Genomic DNA, 11,715 nt, shown 5'->3' with positions numbered 1-11,715 from the left:
ATTGATGGATCATGGTGTAAGTGTATGTTTATCTTTCTAAGAAACTGCCAAAGAGTTCTCCAAAAGTTGTACCATTTTACACTCCCACCAACAATGTTTGAGCGCTCTAGATGCTCCACATAATTGCCAATATTTGGTATTGTCCATCTTTTAAGTTTTAGCCATTCTAGTAGGTGTGAAATAGTGTTCATTGTGTATTAACTAGCAGTTCGCTGACGATTAATGATGATGAGCATCTTTTTATTTCGTTATTATCCATTTATATTCTCTTTTTTTGTGAAGTGTCTGTCAAGTCTTTGCCCATATTTTATTTGGGTTGTTGTTCTTTTTATTGTTGAGTGGTAAGAGTTTCTGATTTATTCTAGATACAGGTCCTTTTCCTGTATTTGATTGTGAAATTTTCCTGAATATTTTCTCCCAGTCTCTGGATTGCCTATTTTTTAAATGGTGTCTTTTAATGAGCAGTAGTTTTAAATTTTGATGAAGTCCAGTTATCAAATTTTTAATGGTTTCTGCTTTCTGTGTCCTATCTTAGAAATCTTTGCTGACCCTAAGGCTGCAAAAATATTTTCCTGTTTTCTTTTAGAATCTCCATCTCTAATTAATTTTTGTGTTACTTTTTTAAGTAACCTTGAGTTTTTCCTACCTTTTTGGGAGCTCTCAGACATGCTAGCAATCTATGTAACCCTACTGAGTTTCTTTAATGAAAAATATTTGATTAAAACAAAAGCTTATTACCTAAAACAGAAAGCTGATTTTGGTTGATAAAACATACATTCAAATAATTGAATTATTATTTATTTTATTCAATTATTTTTCAAGAGTCGAATTTTATTTTATTTTATTTTATTCAAGAAGTGAACACTAAAAGCAATTCTGAATCACTTGTTTTAATGGAGGACGACATCGGTACAGACGTCCTGGCTTGGGTCATTTTATTATTGTTTTTTATAGTTGCAGGTTTTTTCCTCTGTTTTTTTTCTGACTACAACAATTATATCACTTTTTATTCCATGAATAAGTTTCAAAAGTCTAGAAAAGGTAATCCAGAAGCATTTTGGAAGATAGAAGTGACGTGATCTGAGACTGAATTTTTTCCTTCATAATCTAGAAACAGAACACTTAGAGTTGACTATGTTTTTCATCCTATCATGTTCTATGCATTGGTTGCCCAAGAATTTCAAAACAGTTCATAAAGATTTTCCTGGTTAAAGCTGTATTAGGATATCTCTAATGTTAAATTAAATCACAGATAATAGAAGCAGCATGGACTTGGATTCTGAGGATCCTGAGTTTGAATGCTGTCTCTTCCCCAACCCAACTTTATTACCCACATAAATTAAGCAAGGCACGTAAGTCCTTTGAGCATCACTGTCCTCAGCTGTAGAATGGGATAATACCTACCTCGTAGAATAATTGTAAACACTAAATGCAGTCTTGTATGTAAAATGCCTCTCAAGTAGTTGGTGCTCAATAAATATGACCCACCCCTCTCATCTTTTCTCTTTCTAATTCTTGAGTTATTCTCTCAAGGAAAGAACACATATAAAGCCACACAAACTCCAGAAATTAAATTTTTCTATATTGGCCTATACAATGTTTCTCAAACTGGGATCCAGAACCTCTAGGAGTCTTCAGACAGATTCTTAGGGGTCAGAGGGTTTTCTACAGGGTTTTTAAAAGAAATCATTTTTATTGGAATGATTATTTTAAAATATTAAAGTAAGCAGAGTCTGAAACATCTGAATAAATTGTATTTAGCTTAGTACAAAGCATTGCCATGAGATTTCAATATGAATTTGTGTTTACGTTTGCCACTTCATCTTACAGAGCTAAGGGACAGTGCGTGTAACTGGCTGCTGTTGGGTGGGCGTGTCCTACTCTCTAAATGACAGCAATGACAAGTGTCTGCCACTACACTCACATTGTCATTGAAGGCAAAATTTCTATTTCCTAGTGATAATATACATATGATTAATATTTTCATTAACTGAGACTTTAATTTCTTAGATTTTTAATAAATCAATACTTTGATTTCACATTATGAAAACGCCAGGCCACTGAGTAATGTACTATTTTGTAGGCGCTAATGAGAAACGAACAGAGGCAGACTGAATAACGTAAATGATGTATTTGCACCAAGTGAAAGCCAAATGCTTTCAGGACATTCTATACAAATAAAGATTTAATGGTGATTTGGATATTCTAAATTGAAAACAGAGTGGAAGCCATAATAATAAAATCTGATTTATGATCAATTTTGAAATGGTGTAAATGAGTCACTTTTAGCATCTACTAATTTCCTCTGGGAAATTCTGCATTCTCAAGCCTCGTTCATGGCAAACATGCTGCTGATTCTGTGTCAGACTCGTTTCCCTGTAGGCAGCTGTCTGCCTTGTTTAGGGGGTGAGAGGGTATTTTTGATTATACAGACTCTCTCTTATTGCCAACAATTATTGCAATATTGGCCAAATAGAGTTCCAGTCAGATATAAATAAAACGCTATGAGAAGCCTAGTTCCTTCTTTACCTTCCACCTCAGAGTCTGACTTTGAGTCAGGGCTGAAACTAAAAAAAAAAAAATAGTTTAAAAAATATTTCTAAGAATTTAAAACTAACTTCAGACCATCTTTTCTTGTTCCAGGTTCCAGCAAAATTTGATTAGACGCATATTTAGTGATGCTTTGAATTATACTGTTATGCTAACTCCATGTTGAAATAAATCAAACAGCTTTGCAGAGTCCTCAAGTAATATATTGAACTCAAGGATGGCTCACTGGCAGAGTGTTATGTATGAGCCCTGATTTTCCTAAACTACCTTATTTCATAGACTCTCAGTTTCCAACTATTGTGTGCTGAGTCCTGATTTTAAGTTAAAATACGAAAAAAATGTATGTTCTAGTATCTATATAATTTGGTAGTAAACAAAGGTTCAGTGTTTTTCAGAACATACTCATGTGAATCGGTATTCTCTGCATTAGTCAAAACACAGAAGCAGATTAAGTGAAGAACTGACCCTGAGGCTACATCTCTCCACTATCAGACCCAACAATGGTGATGCAGTTTCAGCCAAACACATCATCTACCGCAATAAATTAATGTTGTTAATTTAAATTGTATTGATTTGTAGTTTTGTAGTTAATTTGCAAATCTGCTTTGGTTTTACAGTTTATAGCAGCTATACGAATAAGGAGTTTATACCCAGTTTTATGTTTATACAAATTTAAATAACAATATAATAGAAGTAATTTCAGCAATACTGGAGGTCTAGAGAGAATTTATTGTGTTTAAAGGGGTCATCATACATAAATCACCTGTGAGAGATTCTGCTCTCGCTCTTTTTTTTTTTTTTTTTTTTAAAGATTTTAATTATTTTATTTTTTGCTCTCGCTCTTTAAAAGCACATTGTTCAGTAGTGGCATGACTCTAAAATTATGCTTTCTTGCTATCTGTTTACACATCTGATAATTTAAAGCCATTACAAAGATTTTTTTCTCCCCAAAGGATTTGCTCTCTTGTCAACCGTCATTTTTTTTTTTTCTGTATGTGGTAAATATTTTTGTTCTTTTTAGAATATAAAGGGTTTAAACATGGTCATCCACGAGTGTAGCCCAGCAGAAGGAGCTCACAGCTCATAGAGACCTCAAGTTCATGACCCTTGAACTCTAACTGGCCTTACAACTATAGATTCCTCTAACCAAGTATCCTTTAATAAACTGTTTGGTTGTAAGGTTTCTAAAGAGAGCAAAAAGATGAAGGGGTTTTGATATATTTCTTCAAGTCATAAAATTGAACATCAATTTACTATTTCTTAATAGCTTTGAAGTCAGAAATGGTTTATTGGAAAGACAGGCCATTAGAAGAAATATATCGAAGCATATTTTATTTGTAATTGGGCAATTTAACTCAGGTGTGTCATTTTTGCCTAATTTTTTTGAGGGGGAGAACATAGTGTTTTTATTACTTTTCAAAAGCTGTAACAGAAAAGAATTATAACCATAAACACAAAGATAGGTTCAGCAATAATCCCTGTAGGCTTTCTCTTCCTTTCTCTATTTTTGTCTCCGCAATACCAGAAACTCTTACATGGTTTCACACTATTTTCTTTTTGTACATCATAAAATTGGGTACCAATTTAAAAACTTGTCAAAATCACTTATCTTTCACAGGTTTTTACTTCAAAATATTGTGTCATAATTTCAGAGAAAGAGTAGGACGAGCACAAGAAGGAGAAAAAAGAAGCAAAACTCCACTTATTTTATAAATATTTCATATTCCTTTTTAAGGGTGCCATTTTAACACGACACAGGCAAACCTATGCTCTTCATTTTAACGCCGTGTGGAGCGCAGTAACCATCTCCATACCAGAGGCTCTGGCCCTCATTTCACAACGCGCAAGGCTATGACTTGAGCAGTGTGGTTTTTGCAGTAGTTAAAATCAGAATATTTAACACTAACACTCCAGTATTTCTTGCAAGTAGGTCTGTCCTGCATGTCTGTATCCTAACAGGCTGGGGGAGGCTGCGGGAAGTATAAAGGATGCTTCTCCAGTCCAACTCCAATAGTGTAATTCCTCGAGTCCACCTCTCAGCTAAATGGGTGGGCTTCAGCGCGTTCTTCAGCGCTCCAGCAGGTTGGAGACCAGGCTCCACGGTGACCTAGGGGGAGGACACCTGTGAAGGGCGTGGCCACCCACCTGGCTCCTCCGCCCCCGATCCCACTGGCGCCTGCGCAGTATGGACTGAGGCCTGGACCCTTGTGCTAATGTTAGGCGAGGGGCAGCCGCGAGTGTGGGGCTGACGGCCCAGAGCTGAGCGCTCCAGTCGTCGGGGGTTCCCGGAGGGCTGGATGTTGGGCTCATGTCAACAGTGCCTTCTGGAACTGGCACAAGGTGAACTATCGGTGACACGTTCCATATTTTGCTGGGATGACACGTGCTCGACCCAGCGCCCCGGTGGCCCAGCAGGCCAACCTATTCGCAAGTTCTCAGAGAGACTTGGGGGAGATGCCGCCTGCTCCAGGCAGGCCGCCGGCCCCAGCCCTCCCCGACCGCGGCAGCCGCGCCCACCCCGTCTCCCACTCCCCAGGCCTCGAGGGCGCCGCGGGGGTTGGGGGCCTCGTGCCCGCCGCTCCCGGCATGCTCCGCGGCCCGAGACCCACAGTCACGGGCTCTGGGGCGCAGTGGGCCCTTTACCCAGGGTGCCCCGGGCGCTCATTTGCATGTCCCACTCGACAGCTGAACCCGGCAGGACCATCCAGCCTAGCGATCAGAGTTCCAAACGTGCGAGCCTCCAGAGATCATTCCGTTGCATCAAATTTCCCTAAACCTTCCGAAGTTGCCGGGAAGGCGCGCAGTCCAGTCACCGTAAGTAAAGAGCCGGCAGGCCGCCGCGCCTTATATAGCCCGTGGGCAGAGTTTGTGGCGTGCTCGCTTCGGCAGCACATATACTAAAATTGGAACGATACAGAGAAGATTAGCATGGCCCCTGCGCAAGGATGACACGCAAATTCGTGAAGCGTTCCATATTTTGGGCCAGGCCCCGACCTCCTGCCGCCCTGGATAGTAGGGTTTGGAGACGTAGCCCTGGAGGGCTCTCCCGTGTGCGCCGTCCCGCCCGCGGCCGGGGCCCCCGACACCTGCGGCGATCTGCGGGTCTCCCACCCGAGCCTCTCTTTCGAGGGGCGACCCCACCTCCACGGCAGCCCAAATGGGTTTCTATTATCCAGTTACGTGGGTAATTCTGGGGTCGGCAGCCGATTGCCTGTTTTCCTTGGTTAGCATCTGCTTTCGATTTGGGCAGTGAACTTTTCTCAATCACATCTCCCATCACGGAATCCGTCGGATTTAGGAAAACCGGCATTTCCGAGAGCTCCTAGAAGCCAGATGAGAACAGGCCTACAAACCTGGTCCCAGAAGGACTTGTGAGAGTAGATCCGGATGGGCCTGCTGCCTCCAGCCAGTTTTCAGGTGGTCATAGAGCCCCAGGACCCACAGGCCCCGGGCGGCCACACTGATCCCCACCAGTGTAACCACTCCTTGGTGACAGCCCCTGCCTTTGTGCAGCTCGCCGTCTGAGAAGAGGGCGGACGCACTCAGGTCCAAAATGACCGAAGGATGTCACAAAGGAGGCGCAAGAAATGTGCACTAACGTCGCACATTTCCTTTAGTGAGGATTCATTAATTGAGCACTAATCTAGTAATTCAGTGCTTTAGAAACGATTTGGTAAGGACTCCTCGACCAATTCAGATGCCAGGCAGCCTTCTGGTGCACAAGAGCCAGTCCACCTGGCCTCTGGAGTTTGTGTTCAGGGAGACAAGACCCAAAATTAGTCGATTTCAGAACTTTTAAGTTCTCTGACGGAAATGCAAGTTGACATTTTCCCATTTCCAAGATATGGAGAAACGATATATTTGCACATACATTTCCAGGTGTAACTCAGTTTTGTTTTCATTTCATAGATTGCCCTGCACGAATGTTTCTATAGTGAAAAATCACAGCCTCACTGTTGAGCGCCACACGTTGCCGTGACTCACAACGTTTACTCCTGAGCTAATCAGGTCAGGGCACGCGCAAAATATGGAACGCTTCACGAATTTGCGTGTCATCCTTGCGCAGGGGCCATGCTAATCTTCTCTGTATCGTTCCAATTTTAGTATATGTGCTGCCGAAGCGAGCACGCCACAAACTCTGCCCACGGGCTATATAAGGCGCGGCGGCCTGCCGGCTCTTTACTTACGGTGACTGGACTGCGCGCCTTCCCGGCAACCTCGGAAGGTTTAGGGAAATTTGATGCAACGGAATGATCTCTGGAGGCTCGCACGTTTGGAACTCTGATCGCTAGGCTGGATGGTCCTGCCGGGTTCAGCTGTCGAGTGGGACATGTAAATGAGCGCCCGGGGCACCCTGGGTAAAGGGCCCTTCGCGGCCGGGAGCCCGTGCCTGTAGGTCTCGGGCCGCGGAGCATGCCGGGAGCGGCGAGCACGGGGCCCCCCAACCTCGCGCGGCGCCCTGGAGGCCCGGGGAGCGGGAGACGGGGTGGGCGCGGCCGCCGTGGTCTGGGAGGGCCGGGCCACACTCCTACAGACGTCGCTTCCCACTTCTACTTTCTCTGCTGAGTCGTTAAAAAAATAAAAAAAGTAGTCACCCAGCCATTATCACACCTGGAAAAGTTACCGTAATGCCTTCATATCACCTAAGACTCTGGGTTCACATTTCCTTGATTGTTTCAGAGATGCCTTTTATTGTTGGGTTGTCCTGAGCATCCAAGCAGGGGCCGCACTGCTTTTGGTGGCTCTGCTCTTAGGTCTCCAGTATCCTCCAACGCCCCTCCCCCTTTTCTCTTCCGGCCGCTGATTTATTGAGGAAACGGGATGCTTGCCCTCTGGAAAGTCACATTCTTGCATTTGGCTCATTGCTTACTGAGATGTCGTTTAACTTGTTTCTCTATCCTCCATGGTTCTTGAAAATTTCTAGTTAGATTTAAAGGTCTATTTAGATCCGGGTTCCATCTTTAAGCCTGGAGGTTCACTGGTGGGGCGTGGACTCCCCACTGCAGCCCAGCTTGAGGCGGCTGGTGTCTGGCTGAAGCAGTGCGTTCAGGGGAGGTCATCAGCCTGACCTCGCCTTGTAAAGTTTCCCATAAAACGTTCACTTAATGATTTTAGACTACACTGATGGTTTCCGTTTGTTTGTTTTTAACCCTTGGCTCATGAGCTGTAAGGATGGAAACCCAAGGCTCCTGGTGTCCGAGTTCTGCGCCCCGAGGGCGAAAATTGAGAGAATACGACCAGGAAAAGAAAGAAAGAAAGACTATCACTGTCTTTTGAGTCTCTGCATCATTCGATCCTTTTCATAGTTAGGTTACATGCGCTAACAAATTAGCTTTCTTACTTAGGCTAAATTGAAGTTTGTGTGTGTCTCTTCACTGCTATGAGGTTCTTCTGGAGACACTTAATGTTGGCCCCCGGGCGCTGGGTCTCTAGGCCCCACCTCCCTCAGTCTGCTGTCCTTCAGCTACACTTTCTAGTGTAGCATCAACTGGATATGAAAAGTAGCTCCACTCACCCTCATCTCTGTTGGAATGCAGGCTGATGTTTCTTTTCTGGATATTTTCTGAATGTTTTCTGCCGGGCTGTACCTTTACAGCCTCATCCAGTAGGACGATGTGCTAGAGGTGTGCAGATTTAACGTCTTGAATTTCTTTACTCGGTTCTCTCGGTTCTGTTACGCAATTGTCTTTTTTTCCAACCTCTTGTGCTTCCCTACAGTCTTTCCCTCCTGTTTCTCCTTCCCCCATCCTGAGCCTCCCCCTCTGTACATAGCATACCTCACTGAGTGAACACATTTATTTACCCAGTTCACCTTATGCCTTTGTAATCATGCTCATGTCTTTACACTACTCATCTGCAGCATTAAAACACTATTGGCTTCTGCTAAACTAAAAAATAGTTAAGATCTCATATTTGCATTTTGACAAAAACAATTCTTGCTCTTATCACCATTTAATTATATGTAAATCTCCTATCACTTTCTGAGGAGGAGATAGTGTTCTTTATCACATCTTTTAGAAGTCATATAGGAAAGTTATGAGGTAGGTGGCTTTTTAGTTAGTTTTTTGTATCTTGAGTTAAGATTTGACACATATGAGAAGAGTCTCCATAGACATTATTAACGAATTGACTTTAGGAGAGATTGATTTAAAGGATTTTTCTCAGCTTATCCGATTTTTTAACAAGAAAAAATGAGTTTTATTTTTATATTCTGGAACATCTGGATTCTACTATGAATAAATATTGTCATAATAATTCCAACTATTTACATTAGCAGTGCAATACAACAATCATCTGTCTTTTCTTAGTGGTATATAAAACTATGGTTCATACAGAAATGTAGTATCTCATTTTTCAGAGAAGGAAACAGGGGCTGAGATAAGGGTGTAGTGATTTCCACAGGCAGTAATGGCACTGGTCCTGTCACCGACTAGGTGCCTGGAGAAACTCAAAGGTGAGTTTGGAAGCAATTAACTGTTTTTCCAGGTTGTTTCTTTTCCTTTTGTGTGTTAAGGAGGTGTACCCCAGCAGCCATCCTGAAACTGACCAAGCCTCACCTCAAGAGCTATGCCCATGACCTTTGCCTTATGTTTAATGCAAAGATCTCTCCAGGAGGAGCTTAGGCCTCATTATGTGGAAGCATGTTCTCCAACTGAGCCTGTGCAAGCGAATACCTGCCTCTCTCTTTTGAATATTCATTCCCCCACCAAATAAAAGTTCCTGCTTTCCTTCGTTCCGGGATGCCATGACTTTGGAAATGATTCCTCGTGGTCTCCTATTTGCTGCAAATAAATTTTCTTTGTGAGACAACTTTCACTGGTGTAGAGTCTTACTTAACTCACCAAGAGGCGAGCCGACTTGGTTCGGTATCAGTCCTACCATCTTCTGAGGCCAAATCCACTGCTCTTTCCACTGCACCACTTATAGTGTTATCAGGTCATACTATTTGCAATAGATTACAAAGAAAAGAATAAAGGCTTCAAGCCTGCCATTTTACAATCACATTTCTGAGTTCTGCTCATTTGACTGCAACAACAGGGTAGCGCACACTGATAAGTGGAAAGTGTACCTCATCCTTTTTCTTTTTATTCACAGAGAGAGAACATTCAGTGATGTGACACTTGAAACAGGCAAAAACCACAAGTTATTTCCTCTTCAAGAATTTTACTCTAATTAAAAAGAAGAAGAAACTCAGCCAAAGTCCTTACATCCTCTTGAGCAGGGAACGGATGAGTCACTTGGAATGACAGCATCAATGACCTGCTTTACCCTGGCGTGAAATTGGTGAACTCCAGCTGGAGAACAGAGGTTATCAACCTGGGCTGTAGGTTGTAATCACCACGAAGCTTTTTTTTTTTCCCCCTTTTCTCCCCAAAGCCCCGGTAGATAGTTGTATGTCGTAGTTGTACATCCCTCTAGTTGCTGTGCGTGGGACGCCGCCTCAGCATGGCCGGAGAAGCTGTGCGCACCCGGGATCCGAACCCCCGCCGCCAGTAGCAGAGCGCGCGCACACAACCGCTAAGTCATGGGGCTGGCCCCCACGAAGCTTTTTAAAATACCAATGCCAGAGCCCTCACCCGAAGGTTTGGATTTAACTGTTCTCTGTTTCTCTGTCTTGCTCTCTACTGTGAGCTCTTAGCCTTCACAGATTGGCTTCAGGCTTGTCAGCCCCCTTCTTCCCTCCCTCTCATCTCCTTTCTTTCCCCCCAGACACACTGTGCAAGCTTGTCTGAGTTCCCCACCAGGCCCCTTCCTTTGCTACTCCCTTCTTTTTGTGGCTATACCCCTTTCCCTCATGTTGCACCCATTGATTCCCCAGGACTCCTCCTAAATGACCCACCTAGAAAGAACTCCAAGGATCTTTCACAATTTACCAGTCCTGGGTTTTATTTCTTCAGGGCTCTGCGAGCTAACCCCACAAACTAAAATATACTAGAACACTGTTTCCCAAACTTGCTTAGTGATAGATTCCCGGACCCAACTTCTTAGTCTCCAGAAGATGGCCTGTGCCAAGGCATTCAAAGGATGATCCGGTATATCTCCCAGATGACCTGTGTTTTACAGGCTACTTTTAATGAAATGAGAAAGTCACCGTGGTTAGGCTGGCGTGAGATATTTGTGTGCATGGAGCCCTTTCATAGCAACCAGTTTCTTTAATTTGTAGCAGATAACCTGGTGTTGTGTTTCACTGGGGGGAAAAAAAAGAAGCAAGAGACTACCAGAGGTGAGCTTCCTTAATTTCTTGGCCTTACTACAAATTTACCTATATTCACACACATCCCTTTTTCCTCCCTTCTGGGTTCATTGGAGAAGTGTCCCTTCTAGGGGAAAAACTTGTGCCCAGGTGAAGAACTGTATTGTCTAGACTCTAGAGAATACCCCCCAGGGTTACCTGATTCCAATTCTGTAGAAACTATCAAGTAACTGATAGCAAAATAATTCTTATTTATAGACACGCAAAATCTGTCCTGACCAGTAGAGGTGCGATTGACTTCTCTCTACCACTGTGGAAGAAGCTAGTTTTGCTTCCATTTGTACATTCGTTTCAACGTTCCTTTACTCCATATAAATTTGTGATTTTTGATTTCTCCTTTGAGTTGGTTACAACATTTACCTTGTTCCTTCGCTAATTAATACATTCAGTAAAATCTTTACCACATGCTTGTTTTATGTCTGTAGGAGAAGCATGATTTTTACCTTTTCTCTTTTTTTAATTGAGTTTTGAAAGTTTGGAGGTCTTCTACTGAGATGCCCAATGGATTCACCTAACAAAACCAGGTATACTTTTCACCAGAGAGGTGCAGCTCATGGGCTACTTAAAGCCCAGACACATCTTTTTTTTTTTTTTTTAATAATTTTATTTATTTATTTATTTTTCCCCCAAAGCCCCAGTAGACAGTTGTATGTCATAGTTGCACATCCTTCCAGTTGTTACATGTGGACGTGGCCTCAGCGTGGCCGGAGAAGCGGTGTGTCGGTGCGCGCCCAGGATCCGAACCCGGGCTGCCAGCAGCGGAGCACGCGCACTTAACCGCTAAACCATGGGGCCAGCCCCAGACACATCTTTTTTTGGCTCTCAAAATGACAATAGAACTTTGCTGACTCTCTGTTTTTCTAATTTGAATGTTGTTCTCTATTAATTTTGTGGTTTGTCTTTGTTTTGTT

The 11,715-nt window shown here is 43.0% G+C and overlaps 2 non-coding genes across 2 annotated transcripts; one reads left to right on the top strand and one right to left on the bottom strand.

Annotated features, from left to right (window-relative positions):
- Positions 1-5,423: 5,423 nt before the first annotated feature.
- On the top strand, positions 5,424-5,530 carry LOC147917440 (U6 spliceosomal RNA). Its single transcript, XR_015551821.1, has one exon. It is a non-coding gene; the product is annotated as a U6 spliceosomal RNA (small nuclear RNA).
- A 1,041-nt stretch (positions 5,531-6,571) lies between these two features.
- Positions 6,572-6,678, bottom strand: LOC147917439 (U6 spliceosomal RNA). Its single transcript, XR_015551820.1, has one exon. It is a non-coding gene; the product is annotated as a U6 spliceosomal RNA (small nuclear RNA).
- Between the last annotated feature and the right edge of the window lie 5,037 nt (positions 6,679-11,715).

This window comes from Ceratotherium simum, chromosome 3 (genome assembly GCF_057802395.1).
Source record: "Ceratotherium simum simum isolate JZ-2026a chromosome 3, ASM5780239v1, whole genome shotgun sequence".
NCBI classification, from domain to species: domain Eukaryota; kingdom Metazoa; phylum Chordata; class Mammalia; order Perissodactyla; family Rhinocerotidae; genus Ceratotherium; species Ceratotherium simum.
This window is presented reverse-complemented; position numbering and strand designations above follow the sequence as displayed.